This window comes from Ochotona curzoniae, unplaced genomic scaffold, assembly GCF_017591425.1.
Source record: "Ochotona curzoniae isolate NIBS_2020 unplaced genomic scaffold, NIBS_Ocur_1.0 contig_3819, whole genome shotgun sequence".
NCBI classification, from domain to species: Eukaryota; Metazoa; Chordata; class Mammalia; order Lagomorpha; family Ochotonidae; genus Ochotona; species Ochotona curzoniae.
This window is the reverse complement of record NW_024466004.1, coordinates 58,296,340-58,314,534: the sequence shown is the minus strand read 5'-3', so window position 1 is coordinate 58,314,534 and position 18,195 is coordinate 58,296,340. Positions and strand designations below refer to the sequence as shown.

The 18,195-nt window shown below is 48.1% G+C and overlaps 1 non-coding gene across 1 annotated transcript; it reads right to left on the bottom strand.

The window, feature by feature from the left end:
- Positions 1–17,454: 17,454 nt before the first annotated feature.
- LOC121158831 lies at positions 17,455–17,562 on the bottom strand. The gene has a single exon (XR_005884222.1). It is a non-coding gene; the product is annotated as a U6 spliceosomal RNA (small nuclear RNA).
- Positions 17,563–18,195: the final 633 nt, after the last annotated feature.

Genomic DNA, 18,195 nt, shown 5'->3' with positions numbered 1-18,195 from the left:
TACCTACTTACAGGCACGAGACAGAAACACGGACAGAAGGGAGCCCAAATCCTCAAGCAGACAGGCTGATGGATGCTAATAAGAGCTGCCACCTGCCGCCCCTTTACAGCTACTCGCATTTACACCCTTCACGTGTCTTGTAATAGCTAGTCAGAGGGTCCCACGGCAGGGGGAAAGTAGTGTCATGGGAGTATTGTACAATGGACTAAATGCACTCCAGACCACTGTAAGTGAGCTGCCCTTGCCGGAGAAAAGAGACAGGCTGGAGCAGTATTTACAAGCGTGGGCTTGTGCACTCACTAGCAGAACTCAGCCAAGTTACTTAACATCTTTCAGTCTTTGTGTTTCACCTGCACAATGGGGAAAATGGTATTTGCACGATTAGCTGTAGATGAAACGGTAAGGAAAGCAACTAGCTCTGAGCCTGACCATGCACACTGCACAACTGGTGACTCCTGTCATCCAGAGAATCACAAAGAGAGACTCAGGCTTGGAGAAGAGAAGCTTTGTCCTGTCACTGTCGCTTGATCTTACCCCAAAGGTTGAATAGCAAAGTCCCACCATAATCCCGCTGGTACAAGGAGAGGGTGTATGTGCTAGGCTATTGTTGGATATTATTGGGGTGTGTTCCCAAAGGCTCATATATTGGAAGCTTGGTCTTCAGTGTTGCGAAGCTGGGATAGTGGAACCTTTTTTTTTTTTAATTTTACATTTTACTTATTTATATTTAGTTTATATAATTTTTATCATGATGCAATTCCATAGAATAGAGGAACCTTTAAAAGCTGGGGCCTTGAGGCCCGGCATGGTAGCCCAGCAGCTAAAGTCCTTGCCTTGTACACACCAGGATCCCACGTGGGCTCCAGTTCATACCCCAGCAGGCCTGCTTCCCATCCAGCTCCCTGCTTGTGGCCTGGGAAAGCAGTCCAGGATGGCCCAAAGCCTTGGGACCCTGCACCGACGTGGGAAACCTGGAAGAAGCTCCTGGCTCCTGGCTTTTGACCGGTTTAGCTCTGACCGTTGCACTCACTTGGGGAGTGAATCATTGGACAGAAGATCTTCCTCTCTGTCTCTCCTCCCCCCTGTATATCTGACTTTCCAATAAAAATAAATAAATCTTTATTTAAAAAAAAAAAGTTGGGATCTTAGTGGGTTGTGGCATAGTTGGTAAAGCTAGCTACCACCTCCATCTGTTCCAGTCCCAGCAACTCCACCTTCTGATCCTGTTCATGTACCTGGGAAAACATCAGAAGACAGCCCAAGTCCTAGGGCGCCTGAATCCATGTGGGAGACATGGAAGAAGCTTCTGGCTCCTGGCTTTCGTCTGGCCCAGCTTTGGTTACTTGAGCCTTTTGAGAACAAACCAGAAGATGGAAGATCTCTATGTGTGTCTCTGGTTCCCTGTAACTCTGCTTTTCAAGCAAATAAAATGAATCTTGAAAAAAAAAAAAAACAATGTGTGGCTTGTGGAAGGTGATTAGGTCATTCCAGATACCAGGGTCAGAAGAAATTCATGGTACTTTTCACAAGATCCAAGTTACTTTCCTCAAGAGAAGGCTGTTAGAAGAAAGAACTTGACCTTCACACTCTATCACTTCCCATGATGTCAAGTAATCTCTACTCCACACACTGTAGCCACTGTAGTATCATTCAACATGAAGCTCTCAATGGAGGCTGAATAGCTGGGCTTGCCCAGGCTTGGATTTTTAATCTTCCAAATTCTAGGTTAAATGAGCCTTTTATTCCCCTCTCCTCTTAACAAATTACCCAGCATCATTTATTTCATTATAGCACACACACAACTATACACACACACAATGAACTAATACAGGCTGAACATGGATGGATGTTCCTATAGAGCCAAAAGTGAAGGGGAATTCCAGACTTAGGAACCTGGGGAGGTAAAGAGACTATTAGCACTAATAGGAGGCTCCCCTTCTCCCTTTCCCTGTCCAAATTAGCACCAGCTGCCGCTCAGTGCAAGCAAGGGTAACTGGGAGAGGAGGGTTGTTCACTTATTCTAGAAAGATGCTCTCATAGCCCTTGGGACTCAGTTCCATCATCCACCTGAGTTAAGGAAAATAGACATCTCAACTGGGCCCAGGGGAAGACCATGTGGCCCAGGGAACCAGCTTAGGCTTGTGACACATGGTTATAGAGCAGGTATTACGTGGGAGAGCAGAAGCCCTCTCCTCCACGTGCTACAAACTTGGCCCAGAAGGAAGGTCTACCCCCAAACTAAACCGATGCCTTGAGAAGACACACAGCAGCGCTGCAATTTAGGGGAGGGAGTAATGACTGCATCCCACCGAGGACATGGAGAAAGTTCCAGCAAACCTGGGGTATGAGGGAAGGAGCATGAAGGGAGGCTGTGGGGGAGGCAAAGGTGGCTGTGGGAGCACACTGAGGGAGGGGTGCTGCGAGCAGCTGCGCCCTACACAAAAGGGCAGCTCCACCTGCAAGGTGGGAGGGAAGGGGCGGTGAGCTAAGAATGTAGGTGGATCGGGAGGAGAGCAGCTTGCCAGAGTGATTGGAGCTTCCAGCTGTTCTAGTCGTCTCAGTATGTGATGGGATCGGTGCCTGGACCGGGGCTACCGAGGCCCACAGACTGGCCGGCTGCTGCCTCTGCAGACAGAGCTATGGCCGCATTCTCAAGACAGCATGGTTTCCTTTCACAAACGGCTGAACCCTAGGTGTCTGATGTTGAGCCAGCCATCGAAATGAGTGAAAGTGCAGGGGCTTCCAAGCCTCCATGCGGGTAACCAGGCTAAATCCAGATGTCTGAGCTCCACCAAATCTTCACGTAGTAGACACAGCCTAGAGGCAGGGCAGTGGAGGGACCCAGGAAGAGAGAGCAGTGGAGAGAACATGTGAGAAGCCCGAGCATGGGAGAAGAACATAGAAAGAGGGCAGCCCTTGTGAGGCTTAGGCTGCTTCCTTGGGAGGCCTGCAGTTCATATGGGAGTGTCTAGGTCGAGTCTGGCCTCTGCTTCCCATCCAGCTTCCTACTAAGGCAGCAGGGAGGGGGGTAGATGATGGCTGTAGGCCTCTGCTACCCACATGGAAGGACCAGATGGAGTTCTGGGATCCCTGCTTTAGCCTGGCCCAAGCCTGGTTGTGGCATTGCAACCATAAGAGAGTCTGGAGTGACTTACATCCAGGATACTGGTTATCCAGAAGTTGGGACAGGCGCCCAGGGATCTCCCCTGGGGCCACCTTGGTTTTTGGGCTGCAGCCTCTAGAGCACTGGGGTGGAGGACAGCTGTGTTTACCCTCCTGTTTGTTGAGCTCTTTCAGGCAGTGGGGGTTGTGTTGTCGGGGGATCTTGGGAAGAATCAAGAAGGAGCCTGCAGAGGTTGGACTCTACTGGAGTTGGTGGGCAAGGCACCAGAGAGCAGAGCTGACTTGAAGGTCCTAGCCTCTCCTCAGCACACACACACACACACACACACACACACACACACACACACACATATCAGTGGGGAGCCACCTCCCGCCTACCCACTGCCTACCTATGTGCCAGGCCAGATCACTTTCCCCAGAAGACGCCTTTGGAGACAATGTGGGACTCTTGCTGTCTTCCCAGGAAAGGAGTGGAGAGGGTGCTTTCCTGCAGTGATATGGAAGCTGATGGGAAGAAAATGGAGGCTAGAAAAGTGTTCAAAAGTTCAGGCATGAAAGAGAGATGTTTGGTGGCTGCTGCTGTGGTGTGATGGGCATTTCCTGTGGGTGCTGGTTTGCGTCCTGGCTGCTCCACTTCTTATCCAACTCCCTGCTGATAGCCTGGGAAAGCACCACAGATGCTCAAACCCTCCGGTCCTTGTCACCCACATGGGAGACCTGGAGTAAGTTCCTAGCTCCTGGCTTCAGCTCAACCCAGCTCTAACCATTGCAGCCATTTGGGGAGTCAACCAGCTAAAGGGGGATTTCTCTCTCTCTCTTTCTCTTTCTTTCTTTGTAACTCTGCCTTTCAAATAAAAATAAAACTTTAAAAAGAAAGAAAAAGGGGAGTTTGGAATTGGCCACGCTAGAGGGAAGCAGGTTCTCTGGATGGCTGTGTGGCTGGCTGCTAAAGGTCTTTATAGGGCTTAGAAATTTGGGGCTAGCACTGTGGTGCAAGGGGCTACACTGGCATCCCCTCTCAGAGCACTTGCTTGAGTCCTGGCTGCTCTGCTACATGCCCAGCTTGTTGGTAATGGGCCTGGGAAAGCATGGAAGATGGCTTAACTGCTTGATCCCCTGCCACCCATGTGGGAGATCTGGAAGGACTTACAGATTCCTGGCTTCAGCCTGGCTCAGCTGCCAGCTAATGCAGTATATGGGGGAAGTGAACCAAGGGATGGAAGAGCTTTTTCTTTCTGTCTCTCCTTCTCTGTGTTACTTTTCCTTTCAAATAAGTAAAATAAAATTTTAAAACATTTTTCTCTTCAATCCCATTTATATTGACTCAAACCACGACTCTACATCATAGTTCTGACCTTGCACGTGAGCCTGCAGCAGACCATGACACAGAATGGGAAGAGAGTTCAAAGGTATGAACACATTCTGGTGACAGAAGCATGTGCTCATGTGTGTCTGTGCAGGGCAGGAAGGGGGTGCACAGCAGAGGTAGTGTGAGTAGACTTAAGTATGCATCTACATGTGTGTTTGAGTTTGTGTGCATAAGATTATGTGTATGGCCTAGCACCTGGGCCTCTCATTCCAAGACTACCCTTGGCCTTGGGCACATTTGTTCCTGATTTCTCAGGTACTTGTTCCCCATTTCCTGTACCCACGCTATCAGCAAGGAGAGCACCCTCTGCAAGTGGCAACAATCCCTGTGGCCGCCAGGAAGTCCAGGATTGAGGTCACCTCTTGTTAGATGGGGCTGCACATCCAGGGGAGCCACAAGTTAATTCTGTTGCTAATTATGGCCAGGGTCCTTCTCCTTGTCTCCAGATCCCAGCCATAGCTGCCACCTGCCAGTGTTGTGCCGTCTGCCTCTGACAGCCCATGCATTGCTGCTAGAATTCCTTTTGTTTCTGAGTATAACTTCTGGACAAGGCACTGATTATACAGAGCACCTTGTTCTCCTGGAGCCCTGAGGATCAAAGGCAGAGATGAGGCAGGTAGGCCTCTTCCGGGAACCTGAAAAGTACATTCCTTCCAGCACAGCATTGACATCCCCCACCCCTATGTTCACTGAGCCTTCCCTGTAACAGAATCTCTCTTGCTCCAGGGGCAGTGTAACACCAAGGGAGAATTCATGCTTCTCTCTGAAAGCCTCATAAGACAGACAGCTGAGGAGATGCAGAGTGGGAGCACATCAAAGGCTCAGGTGCATTATGATGCAGTACCGCATGCACTCAGCCCAGGTCTGCAGAGGGAGAGGCAGGGAAAGGGCCCACAAGGGAAGGCTTCTGTGGTGAAGGCACCGCTCATCCTTCCCCCGCACTGCTGTACAGCCAGCATCTGGGATCAATGCAGCACAGTAAATGCAAGCTGTGCACTAAACATCTCCCGTGTGCCAGCTGCTGCCCAAGAAAGGCTTGGACATCAAGAAGATACAGGCCCGACAGTTATATAGTGGGCTTAAACCTGAGCAAAGCACACAGGGCACAGAGGAAAAGATCACGTTCCTGGGAACTTGGGGCTGCTTTGGGGAGGCGCTGGTCAATGAGGCCATCCCAGAAAGAGGAGTAGGAGATGGTAAGACGTGAACAGCACTGACAAAGGTGCAGAATGCTAAAGAACACCATTTTGCTCAGGAGCCCTTGAGAAGCTAGGCTGCAAGGGGCTGGTACAGTGGCTCAGCACACCAGTCCTCTATCTGCTACCAGCTTGGTTCAATGCTCTCTCTCTCTCTCTCTCTCTATCTGTGTGTGTGTATGTTCTTTCTGTAAATTCACCTTCCAAATTAAAAAATAATAATTTTAAAAAGCTAGACTAATTGCTGGCATCCTGTACAGGCATATTTTTTTTTTTGTCCCAGCTGCTCTGCATCTAATCCAAATCCTTGCTAATGCCCCTGGGAAAGCAGAAGAGGATGGCCCAAGTGCTTGGGCTCCTACACCCACGTGCAAGAACAGGAGGAAGCTGCAGATTCCTGGAGACCAGCTCTTCTGGCTATTTAGAGACTGAATCAGAAGATGAAAGATTCTCTCTGACTGCCTGTCTCTTCCTTTCTCTAATTCTGATTTTTCACATAAATAAATTTAAAAAAAAAAAAAGCGGCAACAACAGCAAAGCACCTGAGAGATCTGGATAGCACATAAAGACAGCCCTGCTAGGAGCTGCTCAGTGGGAGAGCTGCCCCATCAGATTTCCACTGGTAAGAAATAGAATGGACTGGGGCCCGGCGCGGTGGCACAGTGGTTAAAGGTCCTCGCCTTGCACGCCCGGGATCCATAGGGGCGCCGGTTCTAATCCCGGCAGCCCCGCTTCCCTTCCAGCTCCCTGCCTGTGGCCCGGGAAGCAGCAGAGGACAGCCCAAAGCTTTGGGACCCTGCACCCACGTGGGAGACCCGGAAGAGGCTCCTGGCTTCGGAGCGGCATAGCATCAGCCGTTGCACTCACTTGGGGAGTGAATCATCGGACGGAAGATCTTCCTGTTTCTCCTCTCTGTATATCCGCCTTTCCAATGAAAAAATAATAAAAAATAAATCTTTAAAAAAAAAAAAGAAATAGAATGGACTGAAGGCTGAGAGATGGGAGGGTGAAGGGGAGATGGGGAGAGCACAGAGGGGAGGAGTGGTGGTGGCTGCCAAGACCCCGGCGTGTGAGCTTGAGGGTGGGGGTACTGTAACAGAGGTGCCCACTGGTGCTATGACAGGTTACACACTGACAAGGTTGGGTGCCTAGGGTGCTCCTGGGAGACAGAGAGTGGGCAGAATCGAGGGGTATTAAGCACAGGTAGGGACACACCTACAGGCAGAGAATTAAAAAGAACACTTGAGCAGTGAGTTAAACTGCCACTTGGAACACCAGCATTAATACTAAGTACAAGTTGAAGTCTCAATTCCTTCACTTTTGTCACAGCATCCAGCTAATGCACCTAGCAGTCAGCATTTGTTGGCCCAAGAACTTGGGGTGGGGAGGGGGACATGCGGGTTCTTGCCACCCACACAGGAGACTTGGGAGAGCTGGAGTTCCCAGCTCTCCTGACTTTGACCTGCCTGCCTGGCTATTACAGGTAGTTGGGGAGTAAAAACAGCAGATAGAAAGACTTCTCTCAGCTAGGCAGGAGATCTAAGAGGAAACAGAGGAGCTGTAAGGAACAGATAGGGCCAATCAGGAACACCTGGCTCTTAGACAGCCAAGATACAGGTGAGAAAAATCCTTCCTTTAAAAATCTTCCAGGCCCAGCGGCATGGCCTAGTGGCTAAAGTCCTCGCCTTGAACACGCCAAGATCTCATATGGGCGTCAGTTCTAATCCCAGTGGCCCCACTTCCCATCCAGCTCCCTGCTTGTGGCCTGGGAAAGCAGTCAAGGACAGCCCAAAGCTTTGGGACCCTGCACCCACATGAGGGATACCCAGAAGAAGCTCCTGGATCCTGGCTTCGGATCGGCGCAGCACCAGCCGTTGCAGTCATCTGGGGAGTAAATCATGGGACGAAAGATCTTCCTCTCTGTCTCTCCCCCTCCCTGTATATCTGACTTTCCAATAAATAAATAAATCTTAAAAAAAAAAAAGAAGGAGAAGAAAAAAAAGAAATTTTCCATCAAGGGGTCAACATCGTGGCTCAACAGGCTAATTTTCCACCTGCAAGTGCCAGCATCCCATATGGACACTGGTTTGTGTACCAGCTGCTCCACTTCTGATCCTGTTCCCCACCTATGGCCCTGGAAAGCAGTGGAGGATTTACCTTGGGCCCCCACAGCCACCTGGGAGACTCAGAATAAGCTCTAGGCTCCTGCATTCAGCCCAACCCAAATCCAGCCACTGAGGCCATTTGGGGAATGATCCAGTGGATAGAATCTCTCTCTCTGTCTTGCCCTCTCCATTTGCAACTTTGCCTGACATAGAACAATAAATAAATCTTTTTTTTAAAGTGTATTTTTTAAAATCCATTCTCCACAAACTTCTTTAAGCCCATTCATGCATGCATGTACAAATTTTCTTTCCCCTTCTTTGCCCCCGGAAGTAGGCCACATGTCCCGTCTGTATGCCTTGTTAGCTTCATTTCCCCATCTACCAAAAACCCTGCTGCTGATGGCTACATTAAAGCTTCTTTGCTCTTTTGATTGGAAGAGCAACTTTCTCAGCAGGCAAACAACAGGGCCAGCCAGAGCAGCTAGACACTCCCTTCAGCCAAAATGACAAGAAAGAAGCAAGTGGCCCGCCTGCCGGGTGTGCCCATGCCAGCCAGAAATGTCAGCAGCAGTATTTCCATCTCACACTCCCTGAGGCAGGATTTGCGGAAGCCCAGGAGGCAACAATGTATCCTGTTAACAAATGGACATGGTGTGGCCAGAGAAAGCAAGCGACAGAGAGCAAACTGCTGCAGAAAGAAGGGTGCTTTCTGGCTCTCCTTCACTGCTCCTGAAGGCTTCCCCCATGCCTCCTGTCCCTTCCCCGTGGGGCCTTTGGCTTCTCCAGTGGCAGCAAGGCCCATGGGCCACTCCACCAAAATCCATTCTCGACCCGTCTCCTGGCCGCACACCCTTCCCACTGGCTCTCTTGACATTTCCTTCTGCCCTGGCTCAGCCTTCTGCCCTGGCTCAGCCCTACTAGCATTTTCTTCTCTTTTGTAAAATGTCTATTTGCTTATCTACTTGAAAAGCTGAGGGACAGCCAAAGACACAGAGAGGGACCTGTCATATCTGGCTCACTCCTCAAATGCCCCGAAAGCTGGGGCTGAGTCAGGCTAAAGTCAGAAGCCAGAAACTCCACCTGGGACTCCTGCGTGGGTGCAGCAGCCCAATGACTTGGGCCATCATATGCTGCTGCTCAGGATGCATATATGAAGGGTGGGGAGCTGGGATGGAGTGTGGTACCCGGAACTTCAAAATGAGATGTGAGTGTCCCAAGTGGTGTCTTAACCACTGCACCAAAGGCTTGTCCCTAGAATCTTGTTGTAAAGGAGAATAGAAGTGAAAATACTGAAAAATTAGGCATATATTTTAATTATTGTTCTATGAAACTTAAAAAAAAGTATGTATCAAGTTGTATGTGTTACTATGAATTATAAACACAAACATTGAAAATAACTGGCACAGGGCCCGGCGCGGTGGCGCAAGTGGTTAAGTCCTCGCCTTGCACGCCCGGGATCCCATATGGGCGCCAGTTCTAATCCCGGCAGCCCCGCTTCCCTTCCAGCTCCCTGCCTGTGGCCTGGGAAAGCAGTCGAGGACGGCCCAAAGCTTTGGGACCCTGCACCCACGTGGGAGACCCGGAAGAGGCTCCTGGCTTCGGATCGGCATAGTATCGGCCCGTTGCGCTCACTTGGGGAGTGAATCATCGGACGGAAGATCTTCCTCTCTGTCTCTCCTCTCTGTATATCCGCCTTTCCAATGAAAAAATAATAAAAATAAATCTTTAAAAAAAAAAAAAAAAAAAGATAGAAAATAACTGGCACAGGGCCTGGCATGGTAGACTAGTGGCTAAAGTTCTCGCCTTGCATGCACCGGGATCCCATATGGGCGCTGGTTCTAATCCCGTCGGCTCCACTTTCCATCCAGCTCCCTGCTTGTGGCCTGTGGGAAAGCCGTGGGACCCTGCACCTGCATGGGAGACCCGGAAAAGGCCCCAAGCTCCTGGCTTTGGATCAGCTCAGCTCCGTCACTTGGGGAATGAATCATCGGACAGAAGATCTTTCTATCTCTCCTCCTTGTTGTACATCAAAATTTCCAATAAAAAAATAAAATAACAAAATAAAATAAAGAAAATAATTGGCATCACAGGCAGAAGTGATCAGTGTAAAGTTAAGTAGCCAGGGCCCAGCGCAATAGTGTAGTGGTTAAGGTCCTCACCTTAAACACACCAGGATCCCACGTGGTTGCCAGTTCTGTTACGGATTCCCATCCAGCTCCCTGCTTGTGGCCTGTGAAAGCAGTCAAGGAAGGCCAAAAGCCTTGGGACCCTGCATCTGCATGGGAGATCCAGAAGAAGCTCCTGGCTTTGGATTGGTGCAGCTCTGGCCATTGTGGTTACTTAGGGAGTAAACCATCAGATGGAAGATTTTCCTCTCTGTCTCTCCTCCTCTCTGTATATCTGACTTTCAAAAAAAAAAAAAATAATAAATCTTTTTAAAAAATAAAGTTAAGTAGCCAGGGGAAACTCTCTCCAAAGTACTGGATCTAACAAGCAACAAGGGCTCCAGAAGTGTTGGTTGGGGGCACACTATTGCAGCACTTTAAAGGATGGCTTATTATAAAGCAAGGCGGACTTGCCAGCCCTGAATAAGTGAGGGAAGATTGCTGTGTGGCTGTGAGGGTATCTGTGTGGCTGGTCAGGTGATGTATCTGGAACTTGTCCACTAGCTCCAAGAACACTGTTATAACTCCAATCCTGCGGTCCTTTGCATCTCTGGTCTGGGCCAATGCCAAGGCCTCCACGTTGGTGTTACGCTTTCCAGTCCAGCTTCCTCTGCCAGACAGGAATAGGTTCAACTGTAACAGGACCCATACATCAGTGATTTAAACACAGGATTTACTTTTCTCATTTAACAGAAAGTCTGGATGTGGGTGGATCAGAATTTATATGTCTGGCCTGGCACAATGGCTTAGTTGGCTAATCCTCCAACTCCAAGCTTTGGGATCCTATATGGGTACTAGTTTGTGTTCCAGTTGCTCCACTTCCCATCCAGCTCCTTGCATGTGGCCTGGGAAAGCAGTAGAGAATGACCCAAAGCCTTGGGGCCCTACTCACATGGGAGAACTGGAAGAAGCTTCTGGCTCCTGACTTCTGATTGCCTTAGCTCCAGCCACTGTAGCCATCTGGGGAGTGAACCAGCAGACAGCAGATCTTTCTCTCTGTCTCTCCTTTTCTCTGCAAATCAGCCTTTCCAACAGATAAATAAATAAGTAAAATAATACTTTTTAAATAAAATGTTTTAAATGTATAATGGCAGCTCAGGTGTGTCATTTGAAAATCAAGCTCCTTCTGTCTCCCTGTTCTATATTTTTGGCATTTTCAAAGTTACAATATGGTTGCTGCATCAACAGCCATCATATCCTTTTACCACAGGAAAAAAAAAAGAAGGGTACAAGGCAAAGGCATATATCATTTCATCAGAAAAAGACAGATGAGGTCCACTCAGTAAACTTCCAACTACATCTCACTGGTAATTTACAGTATCACTTGGCCACCCCCTATACCCAAGGAGCCAGTGAATTTGTATTTTTCAATAAACTGATTAAAACTACAGTTTTGTTAGGAAAGAAATCATATCTGTGGGGCCAGCATTATTGGGCAGTGGGTTAACCACCACGTGCAATGCCTCACATCCAATTGGAGGTTCAGCTGCTCCTCTTCCAGTCTAGCTCTCTGCTAATGTACCTGGGAAGGCAATGAAAGGTGACACAAATATTTGGGCCCTACCATCTGCATGACAGACCCAGATGCAGTTCCAGGCTCCTGGTTTTGGCCTTGCCCAGCCTTGGCTGCCGCAACCATTTATGGAGTGAATCAATGGACAGATCCCTCCTTGTCTCTGAATTTTGCCTTCCAAATAAATCAATCTTTTTAAAAATGATATCTAGGGGACCCAGAACAATAGCGTAGTGGTTAAAGTCCTCGCCTTGCATGCCCAGGATCCCATATCGGCGCTGGTTCTAATCCCGGCAGCTCCACTTCCTATTCAGCTCCCTGCTTGTGGTCTGGGAAAGCAGTGGAGGACGGCCCAAAGCCTTGGGACCCTGAACCTGCACCCACTTGGGAGACCTGGAAGAAGCTCCTGGCTCCTGGCTTTGGATTGGCCCAGCTCTGGCCATTGCGGTCACTTGGGGAGTAAATCATTGGACAGAAGATCTTCCTCTCAATCTCTCTTCCTCTCTGTATATCTGACTTTCCAATAAAAATAAACAAATCTTTTTGAAAAACGGTATCTAGGGTCCCATGCAATGTCTCGGTGGCTAAATCCTCACCTTGCAAGCACCTGGATCCCATATGGTCACTGATTCATGTCTCAGCGGCTCTACTTCCCTTGCAGCTCCATGCCTGTGGCTTGGGAAAGTAGCAGAGGATGGCCCAAAGCTTTGGGACCTTGTAACCTCATGGGAGACCTGGAACCACTCCTAGCTTTGGATCAGCTCAGTTCCAGCCATTGCAGCCACGTGAGGAGTAAATCGGCAGATTGAAGATATTTCTCTGTTTCTCCTTCTCTCTGTACATCTGCTTTTCCAAAATAATAATAATAAAATATACAAGTAAACAAAATTTTAAAAAGAGTACAAATCACATAAGCCAAGTTATTTAGAAAATAACTGTGGAAGGGATCGTTGGTCCCACCAGAACACATCACAAAGGTGGAAGCAATCAGCAAAGCACCCCACATGGAGGCAGAATCCATTCCAAGTTCCCAACATGGAGCTAGGAGAAAAGGGGGTCTGCCAGAGTCTCTACAGCCACTGTGAGCCTAGAGATTCAGGGATGAGATTGCCCTGCCTCTGCCGCCCCTAAGTACCTGCTCAGAAAAACCCAAGTCTGCCAGTCCGTGGGAATCACCTCATCTTATGTCAAATTGTCTAAATTTGTGCAAGGCAGACAGGTCAGTCAAAATTAATGCAACAAGACTATTAGCTCTGTTAATAAAATCTGCTTTAGAAGTTATCTGTGGCTTCTATCCCAAAAGTTTCCGAGCCTCTCTGAGCATTTTCGGGGGGGGGGGTGGACATGAATGTTACATTTGTAGGCTTCTGACGAATGGATAAGATGTGGATGGAAGTGACCAATTGATTCCAGAACTGCCAGAGTTTCTATCGCTAAGTGAAATCTAAATATTCACTTAAGCATTTTTCTCATAGGTGACTTTTCTCATAGGTGACTTATTTAAGTTTTAATTGTTTTCATTTTTTAAAAAATGCACAGAGGTATCTTCTGTGTGCTGGTTTGCCTCCTCAAATGGAAGGAACAGCCAGGGCTGGGCAAGGTTAAAGCCAGAAACCAGGAACTCCAGGTCTCTCAACTGAATTGCAGGGACCCAAGTACTAGAGCCACAATCTGCTGCCTTCCAGGGGGAGCATCAGCAAGAAGCTGGAGCGCAAGCCCAGCTGCCAGACACTCTGATAAGATGTGGACATCCCAAGTGGTGAATTAACCACTGTGCCAAACACCTGCTCAGCATGCCTTATTTTAAAAGGCCAACATGGGGCTGGCACTGTAACATAGCAGATAAGGTTTCGACCTGACATGCCAGGATCCCATATGGGTAATAGTTTGTTTCGTGGCTGCTCCACTTCTAATCCAGCTCCCTGCTAATGACCTGGAAGTCAGAAGATGGCCCAAGCTCTTGGGCCCCTGCTACCCACATGGAAGACCCAGATGTGACGCTCTTGGCTCCTGGTCAACCTGGTTCAGGTCTAGCTATTGTAGTCATTTGGGGAGCAGACTGGATGGGAGATCTTTTTCTCTTCTCTCCCTCTCTCTGTATAGCTCTGCTATCAAGTAAACAAATATTCAAAGAGGAGGAAAAAGAGCTGCAGTATGAGGAAGAAGAAGGAGAAAAAGAAGGAATTTTAAAAGATGGTGTTTCTGAAAGGTTTTTGGAAATGAAACTAGCTAATGTCTGGAAAACGCCGCCTCTGTTAGGGATCTTTGTGTTGAATTCTGTTGGCAATATTAACTAACATGCTTGGAAGGCAAAGATCATCTGCTTATTTGTAGAGCTGGAATTGAGAAGCTCAGGATTGTTTGTCTTACAGATCCCGAAAGTTCATCACTCCTAAAATAGTAAAGAGCTAATAACATTAAAATACTCAAGGGCTTTCAAGCCACTGGTAGAAACATCTCAACCCTCTGCTGACGAGCAAGCACAAACGTGGCAAGGGCTGTGAGGCTGGCCCATCATGGTCCTTTTCCTTTCCAGTATCCTCAGCTCCCTTTCCAGGCCTCTCTTTCTGTTCTTCCCCAGCATGCTCCCAGGGTGCTGTTTGGCACCCTTCAAGTTGCCCTCCCCTCTTCCCCCTTTCCAAACTCTCATCTCGCATTTCCACGAGACAGCCTTTCCCAATTACCACACTGGATAGTAAGGGGGAAAAAAAAGTTCGGAGGAATTAGCTCACATCAACATGGCAAACAGTGAGGGCGATTTTCCATATTACCCTTGGGAACATTTCCTTTTCACAAAGGTCACCTGGACACAGCACTGTTTGAACTCTAAGAACAGTTGCTTGCTGAACAGATTCGAAAAATGACTTCTGCTATACACACACTCATCTCTGCTCTGACCCCAGTCCCAGCCCAATGAGAGGAAAGGAAGGAAGGAAGGAAGGAAGGAAGGAAGGAAGGAAGGAAGGAAGGAAGGAAGGAAGGAAGGAAGGAAGGAAGGAAGGAAGGAAGAAAGAGAAAGAGAGAGAAAGAGAAAGAGAGAGAAAAGAAAAGAAGGAAGAGAGAAGAAAGGAAAGAAAGCAAGAAAGGAAGGAAGGGACGGAGGGAGGGAAGCAGGGCAGCTAAAAGGCCAAAGTGAGTAAGCTCAACAACTCAAAGCCAGCCAAGAGGAGGACCAGAGTAAGGAGAGAGCTCAATGATAGGAGAGAACTGAAAAGCCACAGATAAAAATCAATGAAATAAAAAAACTGATTCTTGGGGTGGACTTAACCTTGCAGGCCACAATGAAATACCCCACGGTTGAACACCCAGTCGGGGTTCCTGACTCCACTTTCCTGCTGACACAGAGCCTGGGAGGTAGAGAGATGGCTCACGTCACTGGGCTCCTGCCACCTAGGAAAGTGACATCATCGGGTTCCTGCCACCTAGGTAGGTGATGTAAACTGGGCTCATGGCTCTTGGATGCAGCCCAGCCAGAGAGCACTGCAGGCATTCGAGGAGTAAATCAGCAAATGGGAGTGTTCTCTCTCGATTCTGAGCTTCCTACATGTTTTGCCTCTCAAGCTAGTAAAATTGACTTTAAAATTCATTGTTTGGGGGCCTGGTGCAGCAGCCTAGTGGCTAAAGTCCTCACCTTGCACACGCCAGGATGCTAAGTGGGAGCTGGACTGGCGGCCCCACTTCCCATCCAGGCCTGTGGCCTGGGAAAGCAGTCGAGGACCCAGCACCCACGTGGGAGACCCAGAAGCTTCTGTTTCCAGACATTTGGGGAGTTAACTAGCAGGTGGAAAATCTTTCTGTCTCTCCTTTTATCTGTAGGTCTGATCTGCCTTCCCAATAAAAATAAATCTTTAAAGCAAATAAATTTTTAAATATTTATTTATTTTTATTGCAATGTCAGATGTACAGAGGAGAGACAAAAAAGAAGATCCTCCGTCCGATGACTCACTTCCCATGCGGCCACAATGGCCAGAGCTGAGCCAATCCGAAGCCAGGAACCCAGAGCCTCTTCTGGGTTTCTCACGTGGGTGCAGGGTCCCAAGGCTTTGGATTATCCTCCACTGCATTCCCAGATCACAAGCAGGGAGCTGGATGGGAAGTGGAGTAGATAGGATTTGAACTGGCACCCATATGGGATGGCAGCTTAACTTACTATGCCACAGCACTGGCCCCTATTTCCTATCTTGAAGTTTTCTTTGGCGCTTAAACACTTTCTATCTTCAGCTGACAGAGCCCTGCACCAGCCGGGCTTCATAATGAGCTCCTCGAGGTCTGCACACACTGCCCCCTATATGCCCAGGTCTCTGTTCAGCTCCTGTGTCACCTTTAAAAAAGACGGTGCCTTTGCTCAGTCACTGTCCCACTCGCATCCCTTAGCACACTTTGTGTTTGTTCTGTTTGTGTACATGTTTTGCCACCTCTCTTCCTCTTCCGAAGAGCAATCTCCTAAGGCTTGGGAACCTGTCTCTCTTGTTTGTTCAGTTTCCGGTGCAACTGAGCATTCACTGTGACCCAGTTACTCTACTCCTAGGAACTACCCAACAGCAAGGAAACCATCTGTTAACACACAGCCACATAGCATGCATGTTTGTAATATCTTCACATAACAGCCCCAAAACGGAAACAACTAAAGTGTCCAAAAACACATGAGTAGTGACCAGTATCGTGGCGTAGAGGTGTGGGCTATCGCCTGCAACACTGGTATCATACGTGAGTGCTGGTTCGAGACCTGGCTAGTCTACTTCTGATCGAGTTCCCTGCTGATGACCCAGGAAAGCACCAGAGGATCACCCAGGTGCTTGGGACCCTGCATCCACATGGACACCTTGGAGGAAGCTCCTGCTTAGCCAGGCTCAGCCTTGGCTGGTTTAATCATTTGGAGATTGAAGCAGAGGATGGAAGATTCTTTCTCTCTCTGCCTTTCAAATAAATAAATCTTTAAAAATAAATACACAGATGAACAAATAAATAAAATGTGATCCATCCATATAATGGAACACATTTAATAATGAACTCCTGAGACAGGCACATATATGATGGGGTTCCTGACTCCTTGCTTAGGCCCTACCTTGCCTATTTTGGGCATTTAGAAAATCTCTCTTTCTGATCAATTAATCATAAATCTTCTTTTAAGATTTATTTATTTTTATTGCAAACTCAGATATACAGAGAGGAGGCGAGACAGAGAGCAAGATCTTCCTCCATTGATTCACTCCTCAAGTGATCACAACAGTCGGTGCTGCGCCAATCTGAAGCCAGCAGCCAAGGAGCTCTTCTGGGTCTCCCACGTAGGTGCAGGTTCCCAAGGTTTTTGGCTGTCCTCAACTGCTTTTCCAGAACACAAGCAGGGAGCTGGATAGGAAGCAGGGCTGCTGGGACATGAATCAGTGCCCATATGGGATCCTGGCGGGTTCAAGGTGAGGACTTTAGCTTTTAGCTGCTAGGCCACTGCACCAGGCCCTATCAAATAAATCGTTTCAAAAATCTATCCATTTGGGCCTGGCATGGTAGCCTAGTGGCTAAAGTCCTTGCCTTGTATGCACCGAGATCCCATATAGGTGCCAGTTCGTGTCCTGGCTGCTCTACTTCCCAATCATCTCTTTGCCTGTCGCTTGGGAAAGCAGTGGAGGATGACCCAAAGATTTGGGACCCTGCACCCGTGTGGGAGACCTGGAGGAATCTCCTGGCTCCCAGCTTTGGATAGGCTCAGCTCTGGCCATTGCAGCCACTTGGAGATTGAACCAGTGGATGGAAAATCTTTCTGTCTGTAAATCTGATTTCCCAATAAAAATATATAAATTTTTACAAAAAAAAAAAAAATCACCAATTTGGGGCAGGAATGATAGCTCAACTGGCTCATTCTCTACCTTGCTGCACTCGCATCCCATATGGGTGTCAGTTTTTATCCCAGCTGTTCGACTTACCAACTAACTCCCAGCTTGTGGCCTGGGAAAGCAGTAGAGAATGGTCCAAAAGATTTTTTTTTTTAAACATGAAATATCTCACAAATTGTACATCATCCATGTGCAGGGATCATTCTAATCTTCTTTGTATAGTTCTAAGTTTAGTATATGTGCTGAAAACCTTGAAACCCTGCACCTGCATAGGAGAACCAGAAGCAGCTCTGGCTTCAGATTGTTTCAGCTCCGACCATCACAGTCATTTGGGGAATGAATCAACAGATGGGAAATTTTCTCGCCTTCTGTAAACCTGCCTTTCCAATAAAAATAAATCCTTAAAAACACAATGAAATAAAAACTTGATAAAATTCACCCAGCAAATGATTGTGGGCCCAGCTCAGTAATCTAGTGGTCAAAGTACTTGTCTTGTAGGCCCAGGATCCCATATGAGCACTGGTTCGTATTCTGGCTGCTCCACTCACTTCCCTTCCAGCTCCCTGCTTATCGGCTGAGAAAGCAGTGGAGCATGGCCCAAAGCCTTGGGATCCTGCACGGGGTCCGCATGGGAGACCCAGAAGCTCCAGCTGTTACAGCCACTTGGGGGGTAAATCAGCCAAGGAATATATATAATGGGGTGAGCTTTAACTTTTGTGTATACTTCTGAAAGCACTGCCAGCACCTCCAAATGATTTTTCATCTCTGTAGCTCATTTCTCTCTTCACCTCCAACCCCAAACAACCACAAATCTGCTTTCCAAGCCTACAGTTCAACTGCTTATTTTTTTTTAAAGATTTGTATATTTAAATAAAAGGCAGTTTAGAGTGCCA